At 44.3% G+C, this 21,484-nt stretch overlaps 1 long non-coding RNA gene across 3 annotated transcripts in view; it reads left to right on the forward strand.

Annotated features, from left to right (window-relative positions):
- LOC142106976 (uncharacterized) overlaps window positions 1–21,484 on the forward strand; it is a 260,709-nt gene that overhangs the window by 217,940 nt on the left and 21,285 nt on the right. The gene's annotated exons all lie outside the window — the stretch shown is intronic.

Consider the following 21,484-nt stretch of genomic DNA (forward strand, 5'->3'; position numbering starts at 1 on the left):
TGGGTCCATTCCACCCACTGCAGGAGAGTCCATAATCCGGAGAAAGTGCAAGACAAGACTCAGACCGACGACATAGAGCTGTCACTTGTGAGCCTGTTCCGGGAGACCTAAAGCCTGCAGTTAAGACACCTGAACCAGAGACGTTGCCTCAGAACTATCTTTCCAGCGATGGAGTGGCGGTTTTTGTTTTTCTTTTGTTCCAGGATTTTCCTTGTTTTTACTTTTTCTAGGACATTCTATTTTTGTGAAGGAGAATGGAGGATGGAGGAGAGTTCTGGGAGTGATACGGATGAAATGGAGGCCGAAGAAAAGTTAATAGGATATCCTGAGCAGCCCATTATCAAACTTGGTCCAGGGGTTATGAAAAGGTCTGCTAGCTCAGGAACTCGGAGGCAGTGTGAGGGGCTATTGTCTGATGAGTATTGTATCTGCAAGTTCTGCAACTCCCTAGTTGACGAGAGATGCATCCAACGATGCCAGTCCCCCAGTACTCTGAATATAGGCGGGCATCCATTGGAGGATTATCACTCCCTGGTGGGTAAGGTGCTAAACCAAACTGAGTGTTGGGTGTGCTCTCACGTGCCTCAAGGGCAGCATAACATAGGACTAGTGCCATTCCCGCTAAACATATCCGAAGTACTCGAATTAAGGGGTGGGAGGCCCATAGAAGGGAGGTACAATAACACTAGGTCCCCTAGTCTGACGCTTCGACAATACTCCATAGGCAGATCGTTGCTGTGCCTAAACATATCTCATGCAAAGCGCCTGGAGAATTGGGAGGCTGACCTATCAGATCAGACAATGGCTCGCCACACTCATTTTAGAGAGAGACCCACAAGGTCACTACTAGGCAGGAATGCTGATGGAAGTCACAAGTTAGGGCGTATAACCAAACATAAGAAGGTATCTATTGGAAAAGTCTCTACAGATAAATGTGAAAATACCATTAATGCCGACACGTGTCTAGAGCAGATGGAGACACTAGGCATGGGTAGTTTTATCAAAACTCTGTGTGATATAATTCATGGGCATACTGCTCCTTATGTTCTCCCTGATGATGTGTATTTTGTTTGTGGGAGGAAAGCTTATTCCTGGGTGACTCCGAGTTCCAAGGGCTTGTGTTTCTTAGCTAAACTGGTTCCTGAAATCATGACTATTACTCATGAAGAAATGGTAGATATTCACAAGACTACATCACCACCATACATACACACACAGTATGAACACCGTGGCAAGAGAAATATGATTCCTGGTGAGGAACCCATAGCTACAAAATTGATTAGTGAAACTGCAGGTTTCCAAGTTATGGTTGCTCTAGATCTCACCAGGACCGCTCGGGGAACATTAAACTTTAAGTATATCCAAGACCTAGCTAAATTAATAGATAATATCACCGAGATGTATGATGACACTTTCAGGTATACTGGAAGGGAGCTACAAGCGTACAAGAAGGAGTTGGTGCAACATAGACTGGTACTAAATTATCTCACCTCTATTACTGGTGGGTACTGTGTGACACTGGCCACCCAGTTCGGTGTCAAATGTTGCACGTACATTACTAATAATACGGAAGACCCTAAAGAGGTTATAGACCGGAAGATGGATGAAATTTTGCAGCTGAAATGGGAATTTCGAAAGAGCCATAATTCTTCGTTATATGAGGTCGGGGAAAAGGTGGCGGGTTGGTTCTCATGGTTGAACCCAGCAAAATGGTTCTCTGGTCTGGGGGAGTGGGTACAGGAAATGATTGCGAGTGTAGGTAAGCTCCTTCTCCTTATACTGGGTGTCATCTTAGCAATTGGTTTAGTTGTCAAATGTGTTCCTACTGTGTTGAAGTGTGGAAAACGGTCTCATAAGAGTAACACTGAGAAAGAGACTGAAAGGGTGGTACCAGATACCGAGATCATGGTCTGTGAAGAAGTATTGTATAATCCTGAACTTGAAACGGTGATTGGGTGATAGTTTATTACACTATCAAAGGGTGGAACTGTCGAAGTCAGCAAATTGGATAAAGTCATTTCAATTAAAGTCTAGCAAACTTGGTTGTCTTTGTCTGAAAAGATGCGTACGGTACGCTATGTCGTACAAGGGCACGCTACGGCGTGAAAGGGCGTACGCATCCACTACATGTGGCAGCAACAGTAATTGGTCTTTTACCATACATTTGCACAAACACGCATACTTATAAAATAGTACACATTATTTGTAGTTGCAACACATAGTCAGTTATGTCGAAATATAGTAGTATTTATATGTTATATCAGAGTTACATGCATATTAGTGAAATACACAGAACGGGTTAAAGGAATAACATCATGAGTGGTATCATAATGAACCTTGTTACATATCCTACTGTTTGGTGCGCTCTGCGAGGGAATCGCAGAGTGCATACGCAAGTTATGAATGATAGGAAATTATGAACTACTTAAGAGGAAGGAATTCTGGCGGGAAGAGCAGAGCATACCCCCTGCAGAGATGACCCCCTCCTTTGGATTCCTTAGGATGAACCAGCCAATGATTGACGACCCCTTGGACATTCCTGAGACCCGGACCAATAGATGCAAGCCATACCATCTTCATTGTATTACTGTACTTGATTGTGTATATAAGCAGCAGCTTGTGATCCAGAGTGCAGACTTCTTGTCCCCAGACTTCAGGATTGAATGACTGCACTGGATCCAGAGCGCCTGCGTTAAGTAACGGCTGTATTTACTATTACATCGCTTGAGCATATTTTTTCAACTTATTGCGAATAAATATTTGTGCGTTGGAAACACAAATCGAGGTTCGACAATCGTTATTGGTTAGCGACAATACGCACATTACAGTTATGACTGAGATGATAGAAACTCTCAAATATATCAAGGGTTATAACAAGGTACAGGAGGGAAACATTCTACAAAGGAAGAGAAGTATTAGAACACGAGGACATGTACTGACACTGGGGGTGGTAGGTTCAGAGGAAATTAGAGGAAAAATTACTTCCCTGAAAGTCAGGGCCAAACGCAGGATTTGTAGAGGGGGGTTTCCACACCACGCCACCAGTGGGTGTGACCAGCATGCATGGGGGCGTGGCTATAATTTTAGACAGTGCTTGGCTGCTCTCCAACTCTTCCTATCCCCATAATATACATGGGCAATGCTGCGTGCACTACTGTTAGGTGCACACAGCTCTCCCTTTTCAAGCAGAGCTGTGTGAAGCGGGAGCAGGGTCCAGCCACCTCCATTATACAGTGCCCCAGCCTTGGAGGGGGGTTTCTAGGCACTAGGACCCCCCCTCCTCGGTTTGCCTATGAAAGGGTAGTGGATAAGTGGGAAAGCCTCCCATCAGAGGTGGTAGTATCCATTCACCTTTCTGATAACACAAATTTGAAAGTGCTCAGGAGTCTGATGAACATTTGACCAAATTGTACACAAGTCCTGCTCTGCAGTCATCAGAAATGACCTGATCTGCAGGTATGCTGGCTGCTCTAGGCCGCAAATAAGGGAGCGATTCATGTTTTACCTCAGGTACTTAGTGGTGCTCACTAGAAAGTTTACAAGAGCAACAAATAGGTACTAACAGAGGCGGAACGAGCGAGCTGTGGGCCCCAGGGCAGGGAGGTGAGGAGGAAGGAACCAGGGCCCCCGACCTACTGCATCTGCCACCTTTATCTCCATGGGCCCCGATGCACGGCACCCAGGGCCAGATTAAGGGAATGGAGGCCCCTGGGCTAAGGGGGCCTCCATTTCCCCATGAGGACCCCCCCCCCTGTGCTCCGGGCCGCCCCCAAGGTACTTATCCCCTCCTGGCATTGCAGTCCTTCCCCGGCACGCTGTATGCTCTGTACTGAGGAGATCTCATGAGAGTGAGACTCACGAGATCTCCTCAGTAAGGAGACTACAGCGCTGCCGGGTAAGGACCACAGTGAAATTGCTCAGCAGCATTGATCGTGCCGGGGGCGCCCCCGACCGAGCAATACTGCTGCTGAGCACTTTCAAGGGCCCCCTGGATGCCCGAGGCCCCTGGGCTGTAGCCCAGTTAGCCCTGGGGATAATCCAGCCCTGACGGCACCAGCTGTACCAATGGTAGCTCTGTAGTACTATATTCATACTTGCCGACTTCTGGCAAGGTCTGTGCGGAAGAGGGGCGTGTCTAGAGTGCGAGAGGGGGCGGGCACTGCAAAATGCGTCATTTTGGCCCCACCCCCAGCGACAAATATGCCTTTTGTTGGCCCCTCGGGACTGCAGTCAGATTGGCCTCTTGCATTTATAAATGTCAGTCTTCATGATGCCTGTGGGCCTTACAGCGAGTACCACTGAGATAAAGGGAGCCATTTCACGTTGACCTTAGGGAACAGAAAAGAGCGGCCATTTCATATTCTACCTCACATGGCAGATATGATGGGCTTTTAAAAAATTTCACATTAGTTTAACTCCGGTAGCAGCTTATAGGTGGCCAGGAGTTAAGTTATCCATTTAATGTTTTACCCATAGCTGCCTACTCTCCCGGAATTTCCGGGAGTCCTCCCGCACTCCTGGGAGAGCAGGCAAGCCTCCAGATTCCCAAATAACTCAATAGTAAGGTGGCATGGGGCTTTTATTGGGAATCGCGTGTCATCGTGGCCCCGCCCCCTGCTGTAATTGGTACAAACGATTGATGTTAAGAAGATGGGGCCAAATAACGTGACCCGCCGGGCCCGGCCCCCAACACGACCACCTCCCCTCGATCTCCCGGAGCATTAATTGCCAATATCGGCAAGTATGGTTTCACCTCTACTAGCAGACTTTAACTGAGATCATCATCATCATCACCATTTATTTAGATAGCATCTAAAGTGTAATGTGTACAGTAAACGTGGAAACATTTGTTACTGTAAACAAAGAAACATTTGTTCACTTCCCGAACGTGCGGAGGGCGAGGTAGGAAAATGGGGGGGGGGGGGTAGCTGACGGAGCCTTGATGGTACAATTTGCTTGTTCAAATGGGTGGGGAAGTTGCATAATTAAGTCCCACCCACTTCATAAAACGCTGGGGGCCTGATCTTTGGCTGTAAGTCCCATTGCATTCCGCACAGAAACGTATTTTACGCCAGTGAATGCAATCGCATCCAATTCATATTCGCACGCAAATGACACTTCCGACTGCCTTCAACTTCAACAGCCAAACTGTGTCGTGCGAAGGGACGGATGCAGGCAATGTACAATGAGGGTTTCTGAGGTCCTGCGCACGCACATTGGTCCGGTTCAAGTTCAGGGCATCTCTTAGGTACGTGTTTTCTAGACGTATCACTTGCACCAGTCGCAGTGCCGGGTGATGACGGACGTGTATACATGCCACAACGTGTATTTGCAAGTAAGAAAAACTATAAAAAGGATTTTAAGTCCACTACGCATTACGAACATCCTGATTTACGTATTTCATGTAAAAATACAAAAAATGACATCGATATTTATTAATGATTATATTAATAGCTGTAAATTAATTTTATCAATTAAAATTTGAGTGCATGGGTTCTGATGGGCTTTTATATTGCACATATGAATGTACGTTTCCTGCACTGTGGTCATCTGTCTGCATACGGCAATTTACTTACAGCCAGAGCATCCTTTTACCCATATTCAAACAGCAACATATCTTGAGATCCGCTTGTAATTGAATACGGCATACGTGCGGGCAAGTTACATCCATTTTTTTTAAGCGCAAGTTGCGTTCCCATTGCGTTCAGGCCCTGAGTGGCCAGGCGGCAATGACCCGATTCACGTCCTTGCGCTCATGACACACGGTGTTTACTGAGGTGGGTGATGACGTTATTCGCATCATGCTCCACCCACCTTGCAGCAGGTAAGTGCACCCTGGTAGAATTGCCTCCTCTTTTGGAAGCCCAGAAGATCTCCCCTCAATTCAGGAGTTTCCCAGACATCTCTGCAGAGTAAGTAACTATGTTCTATCACCGTGTCGGCTAACCTGTGACACTCCAGGTGTTTGTGAAACTACAAGTCCCAGCATGCTTTGCCAATATATAGCAACTTATTGCTGGAAGGGTATGCTGGGACTTGTAGTTTCACAACACCTGGAGTGTCGCAGGTTAGCCAACACTGTTCTATCACAAAGGCTGGTGATGATCCATAGTGGCAATGGACTAGTGTGCTTGAAAGTATTAGTGACCTGTTCTAGGCTCCCAAACTCTTAATAAATTGGGCTACCCAGGCACCCACATCTGCTTCTAGCAACATTATAATCTTCCTCACTACGGTACCAGTTTTTGGTGGTACATTTTGTATACAAGTTCTCTTTTTGTATCCCAGGTCGGCCCTAATCTGGTGGCCCTAATTTTTTTTTTTTTTTTTTTTTTTATTCATTTTTGCCCCCGTTAAAGTAAACACTTCCCATATAACTCAAGCATAGACATGTATCAGTACACGGCCGCATCTAATCTACAAGAATAAGGCTTGATCTGAACCTCTGAAGTGACTGTCTCTATTGTACTTGGTCGTCCTGCCTCTTGTAGCCCTTTGATCATCGCCCCAGAGAAGTGATCCCTGGTCTGGTTCAGCCATCAGAGATAAGATCATCAAAGCACAAAAGGTGAACACAAAACTGACCCTACCCAAAAAAAAAAAAAAAATCCCTTTTATTTCCAGTGACCACAATCTGCGGCTGATACCAGGGCCGGGTGCAGGTGACATCTTCTTATCCATGAAAAGTTACACTCATGGGATCATTGTGGCTTCTTAACCTTTGAACCGACATCAATCCTGGAACAATTTAATTAATAGATACCTATTAGTGACCACAGGTATTTAGAGAGAAAATTACCCGGGCACACACAAGATGCCCTTTCATCGCTGCTGGATGGAACATAATGGAACATTCAGACTACAATAGAACCTAAAGAACCACTGAGCTGTTCTATACTATAACATCAACATTCTAAATATTTTAATAAAGTATTTAAAAAACATTTGCAGAATGTCCAACACAGGAATATGTATTTGCCTGGTATTTAAAGAGCTGGCATTCATTGTCCACATTTTAATTCATTATTAATGTTCCTTTCAAGGGACACCCCCCCTATGTACCCCTTCAGTGGGAGTCCTCCTCTCTTTGGGGACCCCACATAGCTTAGATGCAAATCGCAAACTTGGATTCACTATGAAAGGGGAAAACAAAGGTCGCGAATAGACGGGAAGATCAGCAGCCGATTCCTGTGTACACAGTATAGACGTTTTACATGATTTACCTTCAGATCTGTGCTTTACATCTGTCATAACCATGAAAAGATGGTGACTCTGCACACTCCATAGAGATCTATGGACACTGCCGGTCCTGAGTGCTTACACACTGCAGGATTGGGACAACATCGTTCCATCGTTGAATGAGATTTTTAGTCCGTTTATAAAATCAAATGAAACGATACGATGAGCTTTGGAATGATAATCGTTCATCGTTGCAGGGCACACACTAATGTTATATTGGGCCGAACGGTTGTTTATCGTGTGATTGGTCCGATAATCAGCTGAAAACCCTGTAGTGTGTACCCAGCCTTACGGTACATGTTATTCAGACAGGGAGGATGGGTGGACAGTTCTATGTTTTTGCTATATCAAAGCTGCATAGGAGGGAGAGGTACTCAACTGGCTATGGTTGTAAAAGTTATGTTGAACTTTCCTTTTAAAGAACAATGCACTCCTTATAATTATGCTTTATTCTGCCTTTATGAATATTCAGCAAAATCTATAGGAATAATTATTCTGTGCAGGCAACCTCAGTTCTCTGCATATTTATATAATTATATTTTGTTCAGAGAGCCATTTAACCTACCAGTATGTTTTTGTAATGTTGAGGGAATCCGTAGCACCTGCAGGAACACGAGCAGAACATACAAACACATCAGGGGGTAAATGTATCAAGCTGAGAATTTCCAGCGGGTTTGAAAAGTGGAGATGTTGTCTATAGCAACCAATCATATTCTAACTGTCATCTTGTAGAATGTACTAAATAAATGACCGCTAGAATCTGGTTGCTATAGGCAACATCTCCACTTTTCAAACCCGCTGGAAATTCTCAGCTTGATACATTTACCCCCTGATGTTAATGGAGTGTTAAGATGGCCGCACATGGTGCAATATTGGACCAATTTCCCGATATCTGCTGCAATATCACAGCTGACATGGGCAGCATTTGTGTCCATTATATCACTTTCTATGTTAAAATAAGATTTATTCATAGATCATGAAACAGTCACTGGTTGGACTATTGCCATTACATAGGGTAGAGCAGCCAGTGAGCTCAGAGATAAGAGGGCTCCTTAGTGACCTCCCTTCCTCCCTCCCTACAGCAGAAGGGATTCCGCCACTGCTTGTACCATGTATTTTTTAACAGCAAGCGAAGTGAAGCCGAAACGGTAATGTCGTAGGGTGGGCGATGTTACAAGGAGGGTGGACATGTCATTGAAATAATGCATTTCAATTCACTTTTATGCAGAGACTATGCCCGCTGGTTAGCTAGAGTGTCGTTACGAAGGGATGGAGGTTTATAAAGAGAAAACACTATATATGGTGCCTCTAAAATAGAATGTTCTGTTTCCTGGAAGATTCTGCAGCCATCACAGACATTGCCGGCTGCTGTGACTGACAAGTGGTCTCCTGGGGTGGATCTGCTCATTAATATTACCCCGGCCTAAGGAACAATGGTCCACTGCTAGCAACCGCAGCCTGCTCCTGTCCATCCGTAATGACCAGGTATAAGGTGTAATGTAGCCTAGCATCAAAGTAAGTCCCTGACAATGGTGGGTTTAACAGGTTAATTATATGATCTTTATTATTACAGGTCTGAAACAACTGTTACTTGCAGAAGTTGAAAAATAAATAGTTCAAATCCTACATACAGGCAGGAGAAATCAATTTTATGTTTTTTTTTCTGTCACTTTTCTTCTGGTTTTTGCTTTGTGAAAGATACACAACAAAGGAAATCTAGAGTTTAAAGGAGACAATGAAAAGTGCTAGTAGGTTGGACGTCATTAAAGACTGCTCTGTGTATCTTCTTTTACGGCTTCAATGGATCATGTGAGTGAGGGGATGTCGGGTCTGTTTTTTTACTGCATGGTTTACTTGTTTTTTAACATGTGAAGCTTTTTAACTTCATTATTTGAATGGGGTTTTGTCTACAGAAGTGAAACAAGACTGTGAAAAATATATTGTGTTAGGATGAGACCTTTGGTACCCCCAAAGTCCCGGACAAATGACCTTGGTTTGCCGAGAGAGAAACCAGCTGTGTGTCCTGCCACCTATCAGACAATCTTTTCTTATGCGCCCTCTAACCCCCCTTTATCTCAATTACACAATCTTGTTCTGTAAATGGAATCTCATTTTTGTGCCCCCCCAGGAGTCGTGCACACATGAAGTCACCAGAAAGTATTTGTAAAGTGTTTTTTGGCCGTCGTAAATTAACTTTATTAAGACCCTGAAACACTGAGATGTTATATCCACAGCTTTCACAGTTTTTGTAGTGATGTGTCTGCTTCATTAGTACATAGACTTCTTTGTACATTAGAGGGCAGCACAGTGGTTAGAATTGTTGCTTCGCTGCGTTGGGGTTATGGGTTTAGTTCCAACCAGGGCTCTATCCGTGTGGAGTTTGCAAATGTTTGAGTGGGTTTCCTCCGGGTGCTCCAGTTTCTTCCCAAAGTCCAAAAATATACTGGAAGGTTAATTGGCTTCAGACAGAAGTGGAAGCTGTGCGTATGTAGTGGAGAATTTAGGGCCTGATTCATTAAGGATCTTAACTTAAGAAACTTCTTATTTCAGTCTCCTGGACAAAACCATGTTACAATGCAAGGGGTGCAAATTAGTATTCTGTTTTGCACATAAGTTAAATACTGACTGTTTTTTCATGTAGCACACAAATATCAACTTTAAATTTCAGTGTACAAATAAGCTATCAAGTATTTGTGTGCTACATGAAAAAACAGGCAGTATTTAACTTATGTGCAAAACAGAATACTAATTTGCACCCCTTGCATTGTAACATGGTTTTGTCCAGGAGACTGAAATAAGAAGTTTCTCAAGTTAAGATCCTTAATGAATCGGGCCCTTAGATTGTTGGCTCCGAAGGGGCAGGGACTGATGCCAAGGATTACATATCCTCCGCACAGCTCTTCGTGCTTGGCGCTATATAAATAATAATGTTTCATTCAATTTCTGCGGACTTGTACCTTTTTATATGGTCCTGGAGTTAGTTCCTCCAGAATTTCTATAGTTTACAGAAGGAGATACACAAAATATATATAGCACATCTATAGACCATAATAATTTAAGCCTTTCAAGACTAGTTGTAGGAGAAAGCCATTATGTCTTAAGACTAGGGTAACACAAATTGTGGGCCTTTCTCCTTGTACGTCTATCGGTAACATAAGAATCTGGCATTTCTAGTTATTTCTCGTTAACAAGAGCCGCTGGGATCTCTTTCAAACAAATATTTGTTTGCTTACATCAATATACTCTCCTAAGGCGGTGGCACAGACTTTTAAATTGAGTCGTCTTGCCACATGTGTTAAAGTGTGCTCTGCACAATGATGTTCGACTGATTATGTCAGGAACTAGATGTGATTTCTCAGAACGCAGGCGAGCACTCGGGAAACTGCGCACTTTTCGCTGTCACGCCATGAGCCTCCGGAGAGCCCATTGCTAGTCATGTACACAAACATGTTTAAACTTAGGACTCAGAAGAAGAAAAAAATATCACTTGTTACAATCTTATGAATGTTTCATCTACACAATCAGCTTTGCAGAAAAAATGTATTCTGTTGTGTCACCCAAGGCTTTGTGCAGGTGGGTCTGACTCCTGGTAATGATTTCTTTCTATAACCCTGGGAATATGATAACACAACGACGTCCACATATTTTCCCATAGATCCAGGGTACGGTAAGAACAGCAGAGTCTAGCCTAGGGGCGTACGGTGTGTGCTGTGTACACAAACAATTTGTTTTTTTAAACCCCTTAGGGTATGGAATTTGCAATCAGTGCAAAGTGTGTTTTGGGGTTTTTTTGTTTTCCTTTTTAAATGTTTTAAAATGACAGCAGACCGAAACTGGGACCACACCCTGCGTTGGGTCACGGAGGTTACTGGTGTAGGTAAAGCAAGTCAGGCACGGGTAACTATCCTTTGGTGCAATCTTAGTTTGTTACAATGTAAATTAAAATTGATTTGTGATAGAGGAAAATGTAATTTGTCACACCAGGTACAATAACTAAAAAGAGTTAATTTATATACAATGTGATGAGTAGTTATGTATTCTACCTGATAAATAAAGTTATGTGTTTAAAAATTGTACAACTGTATATAAACTGCTACTTTAAAATGAATTTCCCTTACACTTGTGTTTTATACATCACTTGATAAAAAAATAATTGCGGTTCACTTCAGCCCCCCCAAATAGCAGATATAGCTGTATTGGAGGGGATGTACACCTTTTTGCAAATTTGGGGCGGGGGAGGGTACTGAAAATGCATTTCCAACCCCCCCACTTAGGACCCCAGTGCAGGAGCCAGCATGGTAGATGAACTGGTAACGCCGGGCCCCTTAACCATCGCACCGCCTGGTTTTTGTTCTGTGCCTGCAGCTAGGGATGGCTGTGAGTTTGCAGTATCATCATTATCATCATCATCATCATTTATTTATATAGCGCCAGCAAATTCCGTAGCGCTTTACAATTGGGAACAAACATTAATAAGGCAATGGAATGTTGCAGATCTCAAACATTACTAGTATTATTTATACAATGTTTTTTCTACATGTTTTATGTTGTATAAGAATGTGCTGGCAGCTGTGCAGGATATTGTTTGTTTGTTGGTAAATCTAAGGTATGTTCCCTTATGCTTTACACTGTATATCATAACACAAAGGATAAGAGTTCAAAGCAAAGCTAATAGTTTCTCCTCTGTGGGGGTAACGGTACGCGGGGGGGGGGTGTAGCAGTACGCGGAGGGTGTAGCACAATGCGCAGGGTGTAGTGGTACGCTGAGGCTGTAGCACAATGCGCAGGGTGTAGCACAATGTGGAGGGTGTAGCACAATGCGCAGGGTGTAGTGGTACGCGGAGGCTGTAGCACAATGCGCAGGGTGTAGCACAATGCGGAGGGTGTAGTGGTACGCGGAGGCTGTAGCACAATGCGCAGGGTGTAGCACAATGCGCAGGGTGTAGTGGTACGCGGAGGCTGTAGCACAATGCGCAGGGTGTAGCACAATGCGCAGGGTGTAGCACAATGCGGAGGCTGTAGCACAATGCGCAGGGTGTAGCACAATGCGGATGGTGTAGCACAATGCGCAGGGTGTAGTGGAACGCGTAGGCTGTAGCACAATGCGCAGGGTGTAGTGGTACGCGGAGGCTGTAGCACAATGCGCAGGGTGTAGCACAATGCGGAGGGTGTAGTGGTACGCGGAGGCTGTAGCACAATGCGCAGGGTGTAGCACAATGCGCAGGGTGTAGCACAATGCGGAGGGTGTAGCCTACGCGGAGGGTGTAGCACAATGCGCAGGGTGTAGTGGTACGCGGAGGCTGTAGCACAATGCGCAGGGTGTAGCACAATGCGCAGGGTGTAGTGGTACGCGGAGGGTGTAGCACAATGCGGAGGGTGTAGCACAATGCGCAGGGTGTAGTGGTACGCGGAGGCTGTAGCACAATGCGGAGGGTGTAGCACAATGCGCAGGGTGTAGTGGTACGCGGAGGCTGTAGCACAATGCGCAGGGTGTAGCACAATGCGCAGGGTGTAGTGGTACGCGTAGGCTGTAGCACAATGCGCAGGATGTAGCACAATGCGCAGGGTGTAGTGGTACGCGGAGGCTGTAGCACAATGCGGAGGGTGTAGCACAATGCGCAGGGTGTAGTGGTATGCGTAGGCTGTAGCACAATGCGGAGGGTGTAGCACAATGCGCAGGGTGTAGTGGTACGCGGAGGCTGTAGCACAATGCGCAGGGTGTAGAACAATGCGGAGCGTGTAGCACAATGCGCAGGGTGTAGTGGTACGCATAGGCTGTAGCACAATGCGGAGGGTGTAGCACAATGCGGAGGGTGTAGCAGTACACGCAGGGTGTATCACAATGCGGAGGGTGCAGCAGTACGCGCAGGGTGTAGCACAATGCGCAGGGTGTAGTGGTACGCATAGGCTGTAGCACAATGCGGAGGGTGTAGCAGTACGCGGAGGGTGTAGCAGTACGCGCAGGGTGTAGCAGTACGCAGAGGGTGTGCAAGTTGCAGTCACTCCAGCTCTTTAACTGTGCAATTAGAGGTCATCGACCTCTAATTCGTACGAGATGTCAGTAAGCTCACCCCAACAAACAGCGCTCATGGTTCATCATGGCTTTTGGACATTGTCAGTGAAAACTGACATCCTGTTCACAATGCAGATCAGTGATCGCTATTTGTACAGACAAACAAGCTGCGTCGTAATCTGGATGCACCGTAGTACATGTGTGTGAATGTGCCTCGTCACATTGACAGGCGTCACCTTAGTGTACACAGCAATAAACCTTTTAAGGCAGACTTTCATCAGAATTGTGTATAAATCACGTTCACAAAGCTTAATCCATCTCCCAATATTATAACATGTAAAAAATTAAAATCGCCTACGTTAACGAGTAATCTATTAGTAAATATTGCTAACGCTGCTCTCTGTGTAGTCGGCTTCATTTAAAAAGAAATGGGAAATAGAATTTTTAGATTCCTTTACCGAACCTTCTCCTGCACATCTTACCTTGTTGCACTCTTCCTATTATATTAGTTTGTATATAGGTGTGTCTTACAGTACGAGGTGCACAATGTATTATATGAGCCATGATTAATACAGGTCGTATATCTGGAAAGGCCTCTAATTGTGGACAACCCACTATTTTATACTTTCTCCCTGTGTAGCAAATAAGGCTTTGGAACTGGACCTCACTAATTATGTGACGGTTGGCCATTCAATAGGGGAGTACAGAGCAGGTCTATTAGGGCTGTATTACCATATGGGTCTGTTTAAGGGAGATAAGTCTTAGGTTTGGTGAAAACGGCAAGCACCATTCCCGGCTAGCGCAGATGGTAGACTGCGCCGGGGGGCTCTAGCAAAGCTTCCCTACGTATGGGGGGGGCCTATTTATCAAGGACAGCGGCCGTACAAGTATCGGGTGATGGTAGAGTCTGACCCACAGGGAAAAAATCTTTGTTATTAAAAGAAAGCATTATTTATTTATTTTTAACATAAAGTTTGGGGTTTTTTTTGGGGGGGGGGGGGGGGTACTATTATTTTTTCCCAGTTCCAGCGGGCATGCGCAGAATGACACCAGACTGGACTGGCGAGTGGTAAGACCCCTCTTATCCCCTGTGTTGCCAGGGATCTGAGCATCACTTTTATTTCCTTTTAACATTATGTGATGCTTTTGTGTTCTGCAATATCCCTATACATTCATCACATAAAGAGGAAAAACAGGCAAAAATGCACATGTTCAACGCGCTGCTCAATGTTTAATGAGCTCCTAATAATGTGCACCAAATTTAAATTGATTCTTTCTCCTGAGAATAGGGTGCCACATAGGTATATGTTACGTAAGATTTACAGCATTGTCAAACACAAGGGTAGGATAGAACAGCTAGATACTAAATAGCATTTTTATTTTTGTGTTTCTATTTTTTTCCAACTAGGTGAGACTGACATCCCTCCACCATTACCAACACCAATATATTCAGTACAAACAATTGCAAGTGACAAGGCAGCTGTCACTCACTAATCCACCTTCTGACAGGTAGGAGAGACCTAGTATGTCCCTGTGAAACTTTGCAAGACTTCATGCAATGCAGTCATATCGGGCCTGATTCATTAAGGAAACCAAAGCAAAAAATGAGTAACTTTGCACCTTGGCAAAACCATGTTGCATTAGAGGGGGGAGGTAAATTTAAAATGTGGGGACAGATTTATAGTTGGGGTAGGGCATGTCCTAGATCAGGGGTCATTGATTTTTTTTACCTTTTACCCCCAAATATATTTAGATACGCCGACGTTACCCCTTTGATTTGAAAGGAAGGAAATCATATATTATTAATTATTGGAATACAAAATTTTATTGAATCTATTCAAAATTTCTTTGAAAGCTTCAACTTCAAAACTTCAGGCTTTGGAGAAATGATGTTGCTTCATTTTTGATACGAGAGCATCAATATTGGGGCATTTTGATGTCAGAGCAATTTGGATACAGTCTTCAGCGTCCAATCGATTTCTCTGCTTTGTTTTTATGTTCATTAGAGTGGAAAATCCTTGTTCGCAAAGGTAGGTTGTTGCAGAAGGCAGCAACTTTTTGACTGCCTCCTCATGTGTAATTTTTATGCCTTTGCAGCTGTTGACATCCAAAAATATGACGGATCTGCTTTGTTCTCAAATGCAATATGTGCTTCATTATTGCATCAAGCTCAAGAAGTGCCTCTGCCAACCCTGGAGGCTCTTCTGGTACAACAGCAATTTCACATTTACAGGTGAATCAGCAGCATTACCCCCAGGAATTTCATTTTTACCCCATTTGGGGTCATTTACCCCTGTTCCATGACCACTGTCCTAGATCAACTTTAAATTTCAATGTACAGATAAGCTATCAAGTATTTGTGTGCTACATGAAAAAAACAGCCAGTATTTATCTTATGTGCAAAATAATAAACTAATTTGCACCCCTTGTAACATGGTTTTGTCCAGGAGAAAACTTACTCCTTTTCTTTGCCTTACTTTTCTTAATGAATCAGGCCCACCGTTCCTTTGCACTTTAAGCACCAAGCATGCGGTCGCAATGCTGCGTCAAGTAGTTAGGTAGCCGGTAATTAATGTCAAATATATCCTGACCACTGGATTCTCAGTCTGTCACTGACGACTATATAATGTACGTATCTGCGTGAGGTGAGGGGTTAAAAGACAATGAATAAAGCCATGACAACGGGCGCACAGTCTGACTTTTATTTGCTTGTGCGGAAGGAATACAAAGTTGTTTTGCAACAGGCTGCAAACATTAGAGCCAACAGAAAAGTGTGCCTGTAACTCTGTATAGGCACTCGTTCCAGGTATGGGTGGTGGTTGAACCTGCAGCCTGTTCACACGTGTGGACCGATCCTGGGCTCCTCAGCCTGATGTTTTCTCACGCTTCTGAAGTAATTATTCAGACTCATTGCAAATCCTTCAGCTGCCTGTGGCCTCGCCTGGGAAACGCCGAGTGAAACTGCTTACTCAGTGGGAGTGGGCCGCCAGGCCTGCTCACCTCTACGTCTGCGTGTCTGGGCAACTCACCTGCAGTATATATGACATGGCTGAGACATAATGGTTACCCTCCCTCCCAGGCGTGTGTCTTGAGTTCAGTGCTGGCTGACTAGATTGTATCAGACACGCACAGAAATATCTCGCTGCGTGTTGATGCAATGCCAGGATTGTACACAGAGACCTAACAGGCAGAGAGATCTGCACAGCCAGAAACTCTTGTTTATTATGGTAAAGTCATTGACCCACTGTGTACTTTCTACAGTAACAACTATTGCAAAATTGCTGCAGGTTGTTCAGCAGTCATGGTCAGAATTAGAGATGCTCAGGCTCGGTTCCTCGAGAACCGAACACACCCGAACTTAGGGGATCTGAGTACCTGTCGCGCGCCCTCGCAATTGAAAACGAGGCAAAACGTCATTGTGACGTTGTCGGATCTCAAATCTCGCGAGTTTTAAGATCCAACATCACGGAGGGTGGGAGGGAGGGCGGACCCCCATTTTTCTTTTCTGCCCCTGCTGTGTGCCAATGTGTCCTAGATGTGCTAGGAACTGCCGTGCGTTTGTGTCATTGCTCTGTCGCTTCCAATCCAGCCAGGTCGCTGTAGTATTTGTCTGAAAGTGTATGATAATAATATTGTGACCTGTGAGGTGGTCAAAATAAATGACTTGAAATTAGTATCATTTAGGTTAATAATAATGTAGGAACAAAAAAAGAGCATATTTTAGGATTTTTTCAAGAAAGAACAAAACCAAAACACACGAGGGCGGTTTTGCCAAAACCAAAACACGACGCTAATCCAGATCCAAAACCAGTTCACGGGGGTCAGTGAGCATCTCTAGTTAGAATTCATGTATCACTGATTTGCTAAGTCGATTTGGAATATATAGATGGATTAAATTAAACAGCTGGGTTATTGGTTGAAAGAAATAAAAGATTGCCGGCCGCTTAATATACAACACTTCACATACCTGCCAATATTACTGAAGGAGTTAAAAGTCAAAATAAGACACACTTCTGAGCGACAAAACTTGTCTTAGTAAATAACCACCAAAAAATGATTATTTCGTAAGACAATGTAAAGGCATCATGTAATTTAACATGTTTACAAGCAACATAAGTTTATTAGATATCCTCAGTATTAATACCCGCCGTCACTAGGGGTGTGCGATGGGGGCGACCGCCAAGAGCACAATGCTGAAGGGGGGCAAAGTTTATGAATATTTTAGGTTCATTTGGTTAAAATTGAGGGCTATGGGGGTGGCAGCATTTTTGTTTCTCACCCTTAGGCACTAAAATTTTAAGTTACAGCTCTGTTGCCAAGATAAATGTCTGTAACAGTAATCATTTTGCTATTAGTGACATTTAACGGACTTTTGTGCAACGGACTGTTTGAAAATCACCTGCACGGCAAAAAAAATAATCTGCACCGCTTTTATTGAAAGCAATCATCATCATCATCTATTTGTATAGCGCCAGGAATTCCGCAGGGCTGCACAATTTAATAGCAGCCAATTAACCTTCCGGTATATTTTTGGAGTGTGGGAGGAAACCGGAGCAGCCGGAGGAAACCCACGCAAACACGGGGAGAACATACAAACTCCTCACAGATAAGGACGTGGTCGGGAATCGAACTCATGACCCCAGTGCTGAGAGGCAGAAGTGCTAACCACTGAGCCACTGTGCTGCCCAAGCGATTGCATATGACCCTAGCTCTGCTCAAGGGGTTTATGGTGTGGCTGGCAGCAGCTTAGGATATAGTCTCTTACCTGTGTTTAGATCACTTTGTGGAAGCGGAGTCATGTGACAAACCACATGATATAATTCTCTTGTGTACGATAATGAATGGGTACATGAACGCACCTATGTTTTTGCTTGCCTGCAATAAGCGAAGTGAGAACATGATATAATGTGCACATGACCTGGGCAACACAGGTTTAAGTGGAGCTTAAGTGTATCTGCCCTCAAGCTGCTGTCACACACGGGACACACCAGAGTATTACTAAACGGTATAACTACTGTGTGATTGTCATCACCCTCCCTCGTTATCCTGTGGTTGGAGGAAAGTGTGGTCATTGCATTTACATACAGTTAAAAGGTGATTGATTCATTTTAATAACTGCACATTGTGAGCAGCTTCCAAACAAGACGAGACACGGGCTGGAAGCCGAACAACAGACGTGCAGCCGGCACATTGCATCATGGGACATAACCCCCTATTGTTCAACTTGTGTCTCCTCTCAGCCGATTCTCTTTACTTTCACAGCTTTAATCAGCGTCTTTTACTTCTTAATGCAATACGTTCTAAACCACCTGTGTTCCAAGATGAACCAATCTGTAGCAACCTATCAGAGCAGGCCTGGCCAACACCGTCGGGTGTTGTGGAACTACAAGTTTCAGCATACCTTGCCAGCTACTGGCTAGAAGAGCATGCTGGGACTTGTAGTTTCAACACACCTGGAGAGCCACAGGTTGGCCTGGCCTGTATTAGAGGGACGTACTAATTGCAAAATCTATAGATGTGCCTACCACCACCAATCTCCCGGCCCCTGCTCTCCCGGGAGGACTTCCAGAAATTCAGGAGTCTCCCAGATATTCAGATAGAGTAGGCAACTATGGGTTAAAGCAGGAGATATCTGCAGTACCTCCTGGTTAACCTATTGTTTAGCCAATACTAATATGTGTATTAAGGGCCTCATTTAGAGTGGGACGCAGTGTGCATCTAAGACGCACATGAAAGAGCAGGGGTGGTGGTGTGCCGCAGCTTGGTAGGGTATTGCGAGTGGCATGCAGCCCCAGTTGCGTCCCACGTGTAATACCCTACCAAGCTGCGACCAGTTCCCACAGCTAGCTAACTACTTGCGCTACTAATTCCTCCCACACTTCTTTTTGACGTGTGTTACGCCCGCGTCTTGACCTGACAAGGGTAGTTTTTGCGGGTAGATGCCCATAGTATCTAAATTATTCACGGTCACGCCTACATAACTCCATGTTCCGCCCTTTCCCCGGTACTGAGATGCAAGCTGTCGCATTGTACACTGCGTCTGAAAAGCAGACGGAACTGCAGGGAACTGTTGCTTACTGTGCATGCCCGTCAGTGCATCTATCAAAATCAATGTTCCCTGACAATTGCCAGGTACACACAGCATATGCAAACAAAGGTAAATTATCTCTGCTGTATTACATTTCCAAAGTCTCCGTAATAGACTCAACAAGTAGAATGCTGCCACAAGTCTCGTAGTCCAGAGGTCACGGGGGGCCACGTACCATTTCCTGCATATGGGGGGATCTAATTCCACAGCTCCCAGCTGTGAGGTATTGTATAGAGGGAGGAGACCGACCCTAATTATGATGTATGTGATCACTGCTACAGTTTCAGTAATAACACCTTTGGTCCCATGGTAATTATGGTATTGTGATCCTGCATTGTCTATATCTCATTAGGCTCCCGGACACTAGAACAAACAGCCGGTTTAAAAATAGGGCTTCTGTCTGTCCTGATTGTTCCAGGACAAAATCTTTAACTCACAATACTTATGTTCCCTTAATTTAAACTACTGACCCAACCAAATTGTTGGAACCTGTAGCACACCAAGGACAAAATGTATTTATATACATTTATTCATTTAATGTTATCCCAACGCCCGTGGGGTGTGGGAAGAGCCCTAGGGCTATTAGCACGGGGCCGGTTAAACCCACATTTTTTCTTTGCAGACCTGGTCTCCCTAGGGGATCTAGCCTCTTGCTGCGTGGCCTAGGGCTGGTTTGGCATTATGGTAGGAGGATCCCACGCTATGGGTTTCCCTGCTATAGTGCAACCAGCCCAGGCTGGCAAAGCCTGATCCTGGTAATTGTAATTTCAGGGTGTCCTCACGATTTAGCTGTCACCAGCCTAGGCACCAGGGTGAAGTACCTGCAAACGCAGGATTTGTAGCAGGGGGGTTTCCACACCACGCCACCAGTGGGCGTGACCAGCATGCATGGGGGCGTGGCTATTATATTAGACAGTGCTTGGCTGCTCTCCAACTCTTTTTATCCCCATAATATACATGGGCTGCGTGCACTACTGTTAGGTGCACGCTGCTCTCCCTTTTCAAGCAGAGCTGTGTGAAGCGGGGGCAGGGTCCAGCAACATCAATTATACAGAGCCTCAGGCTTGGAGGGGGGTTTCCAGGCACTAGGACCCCCCCCCCCTTCCTCAGTTTGCCTCTGAAAGATACATCTCCTAGAGACCTATCTGTGGCTACTTCCGCCTTAGCATAGCATGTAAGAGCGCAAACACTTTTTGGAGGATGCAATTTCCATCTGTGTTTTAGACTGAAATTGCATCCAAATCTCTATGAGGCCCTATAAATGTTTGTTTTGTAGTAAGTGTTGGTTCACAGTATCCTCTTATTCTAACATTACTTTTATTATCCATTTGCAATAAGTTGGGCAATCAATTATCATTCAAAAAAAGCATTAAAGATAATGTCAAGAATTCAGGCCAGGCTATTGCAAATGCGAAATTACAGCGCATTGCAGATACTTACTACTCATATGTAGCAAACGGGAAAACAGGAGCAAGATATTATTGCACTGTAAAAAAAAAAAAAAAACTGCATAGCAAGCAGAAAATGAATGCTTTCATATATACATAAACATTTTACTTCCATCTATATTCACTCTAATTATTCTGTAACATCAGTACTGTTTAAATCCCTGTAATTTTCAGTAGATAAACAGGAGCATATTTCTTGCATTTCCCACTGATTGAAATGATTTATAAACATGTCCGCTCTGGTAATGAGAATTAAACCCTTCTGTAAATGCCTTACACCTCGTAAATCCATCAGAGACTTGTAGAAGAAGCTATGCATGAATGCGTAATTAATGTCTGAATTATTTTAAGGTTCATTTAACAACCTGTTCATTTCCTCTGTTTCCTCCCAGGTAAACATTGGAGTAAGACAATAATTCATTGAAAAACTTAGGTGCAACTCTGATGACAAATATTCAGGGGGCTAAATATTGAATGGGAGTAATATCCCCTAATAAACATGCAGAGGATCGCCCTTGGCTTGCAGAGCGCCAACATACTACGTGGCCATGTACAACTGTAAATAGGGCTTCAAATGTTTTCTCTTTCATACCTGCGCTCACTGGCTGTTGTGACACAAAAGTCTGATGGGCAGGATTCACAACAGTTCAAGCAGCACATTCTGTATGTCTGTGGTATGGAACATAGAAGGAGAAT

The sequence above is a fragment of the Mixophyes fleayi genome, chromosome 11 (genome assembly GCF_038048845.1).
Source record: "Mixophyes fleayi isolate aMixFle1 chromosome 11, aMixFle1.hap1, whole genome shotgun sequence".
Lineage (NCBI taxonomy): Eukaryota > Metazoa > Chordata > Amphibia > Anura > Limnodynastidae > Mixophyes > Mixophyes fleayi.